Source organism: Equus przewalskii, chromosome 8, assembly GCF_037783145.1.
Source record: "Equus przewalskii isolate Varuska chromosome 8, EquPr2, whole genome shotgun sequence".
NCBI lineage: Eukaryota > Metazoa > Chordata > Mammalia > Perissodactyla > Equidae > Equus > Equus przewalskii.
Genome location: NC_091838.1, coordinates 9913176 through 9924938, shown reverse-complemented (window position 1 = coordinate 9924938; position 11763 = coordinate 9913176). Strand labels below are relative to the sequence as shown.

Below are 11763 nucleotides of genomic sequence, written 5' to 3'. Positions count from 1 at the left end.
ATCACAACACCCTGTGGAGAGCAGAGTACTAGTTACAAGGATCTTTGGACCTTGTCAACTTTTCTGAACAAGCTATCACATCAGTTCTGACTTTTATTTGAGAGAGTAATCACTTCCGTCTTATGTAAATCACCATTAATTTTTGTCTCTATCACATCCAGGTAACCTTTGTCATATTAAAATATCACTGTCATATGAGAGGATTTCTTCAGAATCTGCTGGTCTTTGAATATCCATTCATATTTAAGGGTGAGGTACTAAAAAGGTAAGTGCCAGCTCCTTCTTTGAGGTAACCAAGTGTAGGTAGCTGCATTTTTGCTCAAGTAGCTCATTTTACCTAAAGAAGAGTTTTAAATCTTCTGCCTAAGTTAGTGGGTGGGGTGTCAGTTAAACACTTGGCAGTCTGCATTTTTGGAGTGTGTCAAAATAATGGGGCTGGAGAGGGGGATTGTTCACTCTTCTGTCTGCATTGTTTCACATAATCTTCCCATTTCCAGTTAGGTGTCCTCTCTCTTCACTCAGATGAGCCTGGTACTCCCCAGTCCAGAACTTCTCATTCAGTTTCTCCAGTTAGTGCCCTTTCTCTCTTTCCACGTTTGAGGAATGGGTTTTTGTATTGCCACAGAGACTCATACTTGTTCAAATAATCTTTCTGTTTTCAACCAAACCATTGGTGTGGTAGAAACCAGAGTTGCTTGATGCTTCTAATTAATGAATTATTTTTAGTGTCCTGTGACATGATTGGCTCACGTTTTGTTATCTTCGCCCTTTATTGAAGACTCACAGCAGATATATCAGACAGAGTTCAATCAGAAAAATAGAACAATGACGTCATTATGTGTATTATATATTTTAAAGAATTTGTTACAGGAATTTGAACTCGCGTAGTTGTGGGAACTGGCTAGGCAGAGTCTGCATGATTCTTATCTTTGCATGTGATGTGGGAACTTGAAGTCCACAGGCAAGGCAGTTGGGAAGTAAAGATGGCTGCAAAGTAGGGGTGAGTAAGGACAAGGTGGAAGCCACAAGCATGAGCTGGGGATCACATGGACAGATCAACACCTCGCCAGTTTTTTAAATATGTGTGTGTATATATATACACATATACACACATATTAAAACCATTTATATAAAACCATACATAAAACCATATATATGGTTTTTTGCTGAGAAGGATTGGCCCTGAGCTAACATCTGTGCCAATCTTCCTCTATTTTATATGTGGGATGCCTCCACAGCATGACTGAATAGTGGAATAGGTCCGTGCTCAGGATCTGAACCCACAAACCTGGGCCACCAAAGTGGAATGCATGGAACTTTAACTACTTGGCCATGGGGCCGGCCCCCCTTGTCAGTTTTTTCTGCCTCTGATCTTAGCAGTGTATGTGTCCCACAGAAGCCAGGACACTTCTTCAAGGAGCTAAGCATACACAACTGGCCCAGAAATCAGAGAAACTGAGGGAGAATCGAGAGGTACATGGGCCAGCTTCAGGCTCCACCATTGCCTCATGCCACCAGGTGAGTCAGTAGATAAGTGACAAAGTATGTGAGCTACAAAATGGCTGCTGCTGTTCCTCTGCTCTGGATATCTCCTACAAGAATCTCACTTGCGGCACACTCTAACTGAAAAAATATAAGAAAGGAAATTCTGGGAAATGTAGTTCAGCCTGGCCAAGTTAACAGATTACAAATCAACCATAGGAGATCAAGGAAAGCTGAACTCTTATTCTTTGTGTCCTGGTTAATCTTGGTCATCCTCTCCATTCCCAGATCAATTTTCCACCTTTCTCTGCAACACAAGAGGCTGACCTTTATCAATTGCATCATGCAGACTCCCTTGCATTCTGGCTTCTGGTTGGGATTTGGCCAATGAGAAGTGCTGGCGTGCAGTGAGGAAAGCTGGAGTAGTTATTTCATACTCTTTCCATGTCTGGTTGTGATTCCTGAGTGATTGAATTCCACAGTGGCCACAACTGCTCTCCGGAGGCTCCTCTTTCACATCTCCAGTTCTTTCCAAGCTTCTGAAACACCAATTTCTTCATCTGGCCCTTCAATCCTAGGGCTGATAATGATGTTCCATTGTTACTGGTCCCTGGGTTCCCAGCATCTCTTATTGCCTCCTTAACACTTCCTTCATAGGTGTAAATAGTCCCTTCCACAAATTGTCTTTAAACCCTTTAGAGTATATCTGGAGTTTGTCTTGACCTATTTTGCATTATCCATTTGCATTTGTTTCTTTTCTATCTTTTAATGGTGTTTTTGGAGGATGTGCACATAAACATGTCTATCTATTCTAGAAGTCTATTTTTAAAAAAATCTTCTCTGATAGTAAAACTATAATTTTGTGACAATTATAGATTTGAAATATACAATGGAATTATTTTTCCCTTATGCCCAAAAGAGGCACTAATGAGGCTTATCTATATTTTTACACTGATTCCAGTTTTAAGACAGCTGACAATTGTTATATTCTCGTGGAGCTTCAAACTGCTGCTCTTTATCATCCTTGTTCCTTCCTCACTGCCTTACTGAATCCACACCTCAAATTATCATACTGCTCCCACCAGGCAGGAGTTTTGGCTCTGCTCACTGTCACCCATCAGCACACTTCCTTATCTCTAAAATTTTATGGTAGGGAATTTACAATGGATCTTCCTTCATTCCTGAATGTTAAACAACTAGGGATTTAATCAATGAAAAAATGAATATATAGGATGGACGCACTCTCTCTTTTTTTTCAATTTTGAGCTCTTTTACAATAAGATCTTTCCATCTTTTGTCTTTGCTTCTTCCAGTATTTGACAGATTACTTCATTTATTAGGCCCTCAAGAAAGGTATGTTGGGTTATCAGAGGTCAGAGATCACAAAAAGACTAAACGCAAGGAAACTGTAATAACTTTTCAAAACTTTCTGAAACAGTCCTCCCTCCATTATGCGTGGCTTGTATTATAGCTATCCTATTCCAGATTTCTCCCTGATTCCTTTTTACTGGGCTCAAAACAGCTTCCAAACTTCCTTTAGACTGTTACATGTTCTGGGCAAATTGACCTCTACTTGATCATTTCCAAGGCCGATAGAATGATTTTGAGTAATTTGGACTTTTGAAAATGTTCTTAAAGAGAGTGAAAGACATGGACACAACTATATGCAGCTTGAATGGTAGTTGGCAATTTTTTCTTCATTTCACCAGATCTTCCATTTTCTTTTATTCAAAACATTATTGAAAAAATTTAAACTCTCTTGAGTTTAATGAGAATTAGTAAATTAAATTTGGTTTCGCTCAACTAAACAGGCAACAGCTAGGTCTCCTTTGCCTTTCTTTTTTCTCTAATTAATATATCTGGTCTGTTTTGTTCTCTGTATGACCAGGTCAGGGTGTTCTCTTTTACTATTAACATTTAGATTATTAGAATCATTTGAGGCTCTTTGATTATGAAAAACCACTGACATAGTTGCTCTCATTTATTTCCAAATGCAGATAGGTGAACGATAACAATTTTTCATAATTATGGTATGAAGAAAACACAGAATCACAAGCAGAGAAACCCTGGGAGAAGTAACTTCCAAATTTTCTGGTAGTACTTCTCCCATTCTGCTTGTTATTCATTAACTTTATTCTTTCACAAGGCTTTTGTTGATTTGTTGTCATGAAATTGTGATAATGTGTAAGACTATTTATAGTTCTGTACAATATTATAAAACCATTTATAATATTTATAATAATTTAATTGCCTTTCTGAGAACTTCACACATAAAATTCTTTGACCCATGTGCCGCTTAAGTCATCCTGATGCCTAATTGTTCTCCCAGAACACACGTCCTGACCCACAATTAGATTGGACTTCTAGAGCCTTATCACTTTGTTACTTCCAAATTTTACTGTGACTCTAGTAGCAAGATAATGATTAAGGGGGAAATTGAATCTGGTAAGCATTATTAAAGTGTAGAAACACAGATGTAATACATTCTTCGAATATGTGAAAATTTCCTGAACTATTCCAAAATTTCATCATTTCAGAATTTGCACATATCATATTCACGTGAAAGTATTCTGTGTACTCATTTTAAAGGTACAACCTGTTAAATACTATCAGCCTTATTCTATTTTAAGTGCACAGTCTGAAATGAACATTGGCAAGATAGGTTGTACAAAAGATCAATTAATTACACGTCTGTGTTGAAAGAACTATAGATTTGGAAAAGATGTTGAAATGTCACACAGTTCATCCACCTCTATTAAAAAAATCTTTTTGGAAGGATAACTGTACTGCTTTTAAAAATTTCGTTTATAACATCTCACCTTTAATAAAATTCTTGCCACCACCAACGTGCTTCTAAGTCCTCTTGATTTTTCTTTGAAAATCTTCTCCAAATGGACTTTCCCATTCTAGTTCCACCATCCATATCCTCATATAATTCTTGTCATTCCTATCACTCTTAATGTCACCTGGCTACTCAAATTGATTGCCTACGCCACTGAATCAGGACTACTCCTCTCTGATGAGTCTGGCCGTCTAAAGATCATAACAACATTGTATCTTTATTCTTGCTATCCTTTCCAACTGTCCATTTTCCTCCAACATTCTGTCACCCACGTATCCTTCAAGGACCAAGTTAGGCTCCATTTCTTCCTGGAGGCCTTCTGCATCATTCCACCTGAGGTCACTCACTCCTAGCTCTGAGCTCTCATAAAGTCTCAGACTTGATTCCCTTTAATCTTAAATTATTTCTTCATTGTTGCATACATCTTAGAAAAGAATGCAAAGTTCTTGAGAATGGTCAATTTGGGGTCCTTCTATATTACTTCTTCCATAACCTATGTGTCATTTGAAATATAGAATTTTGAGGTCTAATTAAAATATTAAAATGCAGCATTCACATAATTACTATATGAGAGAACACAGGATTTTGAAGAGAATTTGGGGGTTTTCTTCCTTTCCCTAAAACTACACCAACTAGAGGAAATACACATGGGGCATAAAAGTAAAATATAGGCATTATACTTCTAGACAAAAATTTTCCTCTAAATTGCATCTACTTTCTACCCAGTTAAACTGTATAAGGTAAACTACATAACACAGAAACGTTTTATTTTTCTTTATTTCTTAAAACTAGAGTTTGAGCTTAGACTAAGCCCTACATAGTCAAACATCTTCCTTTCTTTAAGGACTCACTTATAAGTCCTCTTAACTCTCCAGAGGGTCATGAGAGATTCAAAAGTAAGTCAACCTCAGAAACTCAGGGACCTTCCTACTTTCAAGAATGAAGGCAACGAGAAGTCATTAAAGACTTTTGAACAGAGAAGTAACAGGATGTAACTGATGTTTAGGAAGATGGTCACACTCAGAGCATCAGAGGTTCCTTCTGCAGGTGTTATGAGTGTTCAAAATAAGAAGAGATTGGTACCTAAACAAAAAGAGAAAAAGAAAGGATGGATCAAAGAGAGAGTATTATAGAAGGAGCAAAATAACTTTAATAATTTCATTTGAGGGGAAGAGATAGCAGAAAAGATAAATTGTACGAATCCATGATTCTAATATTCTGAGGTTTTAAAAATCTAACTTTGAGAATGATTATATGATGTCATTGGAAGAAGTAGAGGTAGGTTTAATCTTGAGTCACCAAATAAGGAATATTATTTATTTTTCATTTTAAGTACACAGTTTATTGAAAGAATATCTATTATACTGATTGTACATTTTTTTCTTCAGAAGAATGCAAATGCGTGCCAGTCAGTTGGGAAAATAAAGTATGGATTAGTCAGTAGAAAGCTAAGTTAGAGTGCTCGCATTTTCTCTGAAATCCAGCTGTTTAAAGACTATATTCAGAAGGAGTAATTTTGACCTGCTGACTAAATAAATTTGAAAACTGTCCAGCCTATGTTTTACATAGTATACTCTACCTTTTCACAGTCAGGAAAAGAATTTTCCAATAAATATGAAAGTTCTCTACAAGAAAAAAAATCAATTTAAAAGATATATAGTATGTTTGATGGTACTAAGTAAGACTAATGAGAACAAAATTTAAAGTGATAAAACACATTCTCCCTCCATCCCCATTAGAAGAAATACCTTGCTTGATTATATAGCTTTATATTGTTGATGTGTATATAAACTGCTAGCCTAAAGTATTTGTAAATGATGAAGATTTAAAGCCAATCTAATGTCAGTGTTTAGAAATGGAAGCCTGACAGATATTTGGCCTTAACTTGAATTTTGGCTCTAACCCTAACTATTGTTAAAACAAATTGATAGGCAAAGAAGAAGAACTGGAAATGTTTCTATAATAGTTTTTCCTCCTGGGATGTAAAGCAAAAGTCACCTCACTTCTGTGGAAATGTGTGGAGCAGATGACGAGTGCCCCACCTTCAATATTTATATCAGAAACTTTACTTGATAGTATGCAATCAAGAAGGCAATGATTTTTTTAATACTTGACAAATCTTTAAACTTTATGAGAAACAAAGTTAAAAATAAAATGGCACGAATGGATATACACTTTTCGCAGCATTTTTCAACTACGTAGAACACTTTCCACAAATCTATTGATTGGATTTGCGGTGGAGTCAGGTGAGAAGTGAGACTGACAATGGCATCTCTGGATGTGGTCTCTGATAGGTCCTCATTCATTGTAATACACTATAGTGAAAAGTTTAGCTTGAAATAATACAGTGGAAGGTTCAGCTTAAGATTTACCTATTGGATTCAATTTGAATAACCTTAATGACCTTGTATACCAATTTCGCAATAAACTGTTTTTATAGAGAGTGAAATTATTATGTAATAGCTAAATTTCACACTAGTTGTATTATTGTTATAATAGTTAAGTTGTTTTCCTTATACAATTCTCCAAGTATTTTTTGTGTTATTGCCAACAATTGCAGATCTTATGCATATTTTTAAAGAATCTCTTAAGAAGAGTCCCTAAAAATTAGAGAAACTTAGATCTATGTGCATAATAGATGAACTGTAATGGTCCAGAATAATGTATTTTAAGAGTTATAAAGCTACAGCCATATATTTAATACCAATGCTCATAGCCTACTAACAGTTAGTATGTTTATCCAGGTTGGACATACAAATAAGATTACTGCACTTTTGGTCATGCTCAATGTCTCTAACCACTTGTCAGAAAATTAAAATGTAACTTGGCTATCACACAAGCAAAGTAAAGTAAAATATTAAGATAATTCTACTTGTAATAATTTTTTAACTTTCTTTTCTCTTGGCAAAGACTTACTTTCTTCTTAAAGTCCAGTTGAAAACCCTCCTCCTCCCTGATTTACTCCAGTACTTATGCTCTTTTCGAGTCAATGTTCACTTCCTTATGCTCTTTGGTATAGTCTGTAATTTTTTTTAACATGTAGATTCTTTCCTGAACATATGCCATTTGAGGTTTACCTATAATTTTATTTATGAGTGTGTTGTAGATAGTGAAGTTTCCCTATCTTTGCTGCAAGACAAGAACTCCATGACTATTTTTAGCCAAGGGAGTGTGAACAGCAGTGGGATCTATGACTTATGGGTTGAAGAATTTAAGAACTGACTAGGGAACTCTATGTTACTTCTTCCCTGGGTGTAGAAACCATGCAAATCTCATGTGAAGCTGACTGCATCTCAGAATAAAAGGGATCTGGATTCTTGAGACATCAGATATGGGAGAACCTGCACTATCCCACACTGGGTTTGCATGAGTAAGAAATAAATTTCTAATGTGTGAAACCATTGAACTTTGGGGATTTCTCTTCATGGTAGCCCACAATATGCTTCTATATCCCTAGTTTCTGCCTATCTTTCTAAATTCTGTTTTTTATCTCTCACAAAGTAACTACATAAAGGATGTAAATAATAATAAATCATTTTTTGGAAACTTTAGTTTAAAATAACTATTAGAATGAAATGTCATTCTTACCTATTTTATTTTGTAGACTTTGATACAAAGTCCATTCACATATACATTTATTAATTCAGCAAATTATTTGTTGAGTGTCTATTATGTGCCAGGAACTGTCTGCCTTGGGTCCTGGTAATATAGCAATGAATGAAAGTGATAAAAAAAGATCTGTTCCCATGAATCTTAAATTCTACTGTTAGAGATAGTAAATAATATAGTGATGTCAAATATATATGTCAAGGAAGAAAAAAATAAAGCAGAAGATGGTGATGAGACAAGATTATTGACTTAAATCTTAGAATAAGTGGCCAAAGAAGACCTCACTGAGAAATGACTTTTGAATAAAGACCTCAGGAAATAGGGGAACTAGCCTTGCGGACAACTGAGGAAAAACCTTCAGGCAGAGGATGTAGCGTGTGTAAAGGTGAGAGTATCTCTGGGCTATGTGAGAAACAACAAGGACACTAGTGCTACTGGAGCAGTGTGAACCGGGGAAAAGAGGAAGCAGGAGTTGCCATATTTAGAGAGGTATTAGGGACCTCAGATCATTGAGTGCCTTGAAATCACTGTAAGGACTTTGGCTCTCAGTCTTAGATGGAGGACCGTTGCAGGGTTTTGATCAGGGGAGTGACGTGATATGAATTAGGCTTTAATAGACTCACTCCGGTGCTGTGTTGAGAAGAAACTGAAGAATGATAATACTGAAACAGGAAGACCTGGAGGAGGCTAATTGAAATAATGCAGATGAGAGATGCTGGTGGCTTCAATCAGGGTGATAACAGTGATGAAGTGGAGAAGTGATAAAATTCTGAATATACTGTGGAATTAGAGGCCACAGGATTTATTATCAGTCTAGCTATGGGGTGAAAGAAAGTTGAGTCAAGAATGACAACATGATTGTTAACTTGAATGACTAAATGGACAGCGTTGCCATTGACTAAGATGGGGAAGACTATAGGAGGAGCAGTTGTAGAGGAATATCATAGAGCAGTTTTGGATGTGTTCAGTTTGAGGGATCAATTAAATAACTAAGTGGAGATGCCAAGGCTCTTGAAAATATAAATATAATTCCTGGAGGAGTCCAGGTAGGAAATAAAAATTGGGGAGTTGTCAGCGTAAATATATGCAAGCCATAAATTGGGTGGCACCGTCACTCTAATGACTGAATAAAGAAAAGGCTCAAGGACTGAGGCCAAGAACATTCCAAGATTTATAAGTCAGAGATGGAAAAAAACCCCGAAAACCTCCTCCTTTGAGGAGGAGAGGTCAAAAAGGCAGCCGAAAATCCTGACGAGGGTGATGTTTTAGAAGCTATGTTGAAAAAGAGAAAAAAAATTTTGAGGAGAAAATGATTAACTGTGTCAAATACTGCTGACTGATGAAACAGGATGAAGTCTGAGGAATGACTATTGGATTGAGCAAAGTGAAGGTCATTGCTGAGGTTGGTAATGCTTTCTTTGCAGCACTGATAGTGGAACCTAATTTAGCAGATTCAAGAGAAAACAAGAAAGAAGAAATAGAAGACAGCTATGCATAGATTCTTTCTAAGAGTTTTCTCATAAAGCTGGAGGTAAGATACAGGTGAGCTAGATGAAGGAATTGGGTGTAGGCAGGTTTAATTTTTTTAAAATATAGCTGAAATGGTAGCTTGTTGCATCCTGATGGAATGATCCAATGGAAAGAGAAAAGCTAAGAATGCAAAAGAAAGAGTAGAAAATTGTGGGAGTCAATTAATAGCAAGTGGGAGGGGTGCTTTACTTATGAACATTCAGAGTTCAGCCACAGTAACAGTAGAGAACGCAGTGCTATCAATACAAATACAGGCAGCGAGTTAAATGTAGTGAAGACAATTTACGTAAGTTCTGTTTTTACTGTTTCTATATTCTCACCAAAGTAGGAAGCAACGTCATGAGCTGAGTGTGAAGAAATTTGAATAGATTTTGGGAGTGTGAGGAGAACAATTAGCTAAGACAATAAGTGAGAAAATGAATTAGATAAATATAACGTTATTTCTAAGCAGGCTTAAAGATCCACTTAAATTTTGTCATCACAATAGACCAGTCAGCATTATTGTGTATTTTTTCCAGCCAGGTTTAGCTTCAGAGGTACTGGGTAGAGCTGGAAAATTGGATTTAACCAGGGTTTTTCTCAAGCAAGAGGGAGGAATTAAGAGAAAGATTTATTATAATAATTCACCATAAATTTAAACTGGGTAAATAGTAAAGAAAGGACATGAAGGGAGGAAGGAACAGTGAAGAGTTGGTAGAATAAATGAATTGAAAATTCTGATGAAGTCCAAAGATTGTTAGAGATAGGTGTCAGAGGAGTTAGCTGGAACATACAAATGATAATAGAAAGCTAGGTGTGTTAAATTGAGACAGAGAGTTTGTTTTCATTGGAAATGTCAAGGTCAGTTGGTGTTGAATAGCTGCTGTAGGGTGGAGAATAAGATCATTGGATGAATGAGGTCAAGGATTCGAGAGATGAGGATATTGACTTCAGCGTGGAACTTGAAATCCAAGAAGAAGGACAGGTGTGGAAATGGAGAAAACATCGGTGAGCGACGGGCTAAAATTTCAAAGAAAGAGGGGTAGTTCACTGGGGAGCGTTAGATGACTACAAAATGTGGGTATAGTGGTCTAGAAGCAACAATGTGGAGCAAAAAAGACATCAATTTCATTTCTAGGTCTGGAGACAGAAGGGGTGTGGAAAAAGAACATATTACTTAAATAGCTTCTGGGAAGCAATGTCACCGGAGAGCCAAGTTTCATTTAAGACAAGTAGGAGATGGGAACTTTCACAAAAGTAGTTAGTATAAACTTTAAAAGTTGTTCTCTAATGATTGACTTTGAGGTCCAGAGTGTTAAAATTTCGAAGATGGATAAGGTTAGGAAATAAGTTCAGAAGAGATAGAGGTGAGGCTACAGCTGGATGGGGATTTGTCCTGGGCTAGCAGGGATAGAAAGATGCCATTAGTCCTGGTGTTGCAAAGTCAGTGAGAGCCAGCCTGTGACTGCTGATGGGCGAGAAGACTGCGAGTGGGAAGCAGGGAATCCTGGAGCAGTAACAGGGAGGATAAGTATTGGCGGCACTCCACCGACTCCTGCTCATACAGTGTTTGAGTCCCGCAGAGGAGAGGCAGAGGCGGTTGGCTAACTCTTGCTGATGGTGGCATGCAGAGGGAATTTATGCCAAGACCGTAGTCTCTCTCTTGATATGTCATGAGTCCAGGTGCTTTGACAAACTGAATTTAGCAAAGCTCATTAACTAAGTAAAGCTGAAGACCAGAATGTGGTCAACATTATTTCTTTGCCCCAAACTATAACCTATAAAGTTAAACTGCAACCTCTCAAATTTGTCTGAAATGTATGCCTTAGGTTATCTTTCTTGTCCACCTTTGTCTATATTCAGCAGTAAGAATTCTGCCAACCAGAGAAGCAGAGCAAAAGCGGGACATTACCTCAGCATGGCTCAATGAGCAATGTGTAGGTCAGTGCCTGGGATCTGAACCCACGAACCCCAGGCAGTCAAAGCGGAGCCCACAAACTTAATCACTATGCTACAGGGCCAGCTTCATCTCACTTTTAATTTAGTATTGTTACTTCATTCTTATTTCTAGTCTGTAAGCAATCTTATTTTCCTTGTTCTAGTCTAATTTCTAATTTGGTGTTCTATTAATTTTCATTTATTTTCCCCTGTAATCATTCTGACATATTTATAATTCTTAAGATAAGTCCTCATTTAAAATAATTCACCATCAAGCACTGGTTATTTTTATTTACTATTTATTTGTACCTACAGTAAAATTCACTGTTTTTGATGTACAGTTCTACGAGTTTTGACCACTGCATAGAAACATGCAAATATCA

The 11763-nt window shown here is 36.9% G+C and overlaps 1 long non-coding RNA gene across 1 annotated transcript in view; it reads left to right on the top strand.

Moving 5' to 3' along the window:
- Positions 1-1402: 1402 nt before the first annotated feature.
- The window catches only part of LOC103550948 (uncharacterized), a 35706-nt gene continuing 25345 nt past the window's right edge, over positions 1403-11763 (top strand). Inside the window, exon 1 of the long non-coding RNA XR_011542991.1 lies at positions 1403-1518. This is a non-coding gene — a long non-coding RNA (uncharacterized lncRNA). The remainder of the gene's footprint in view (positions 1519-11763) is intronic.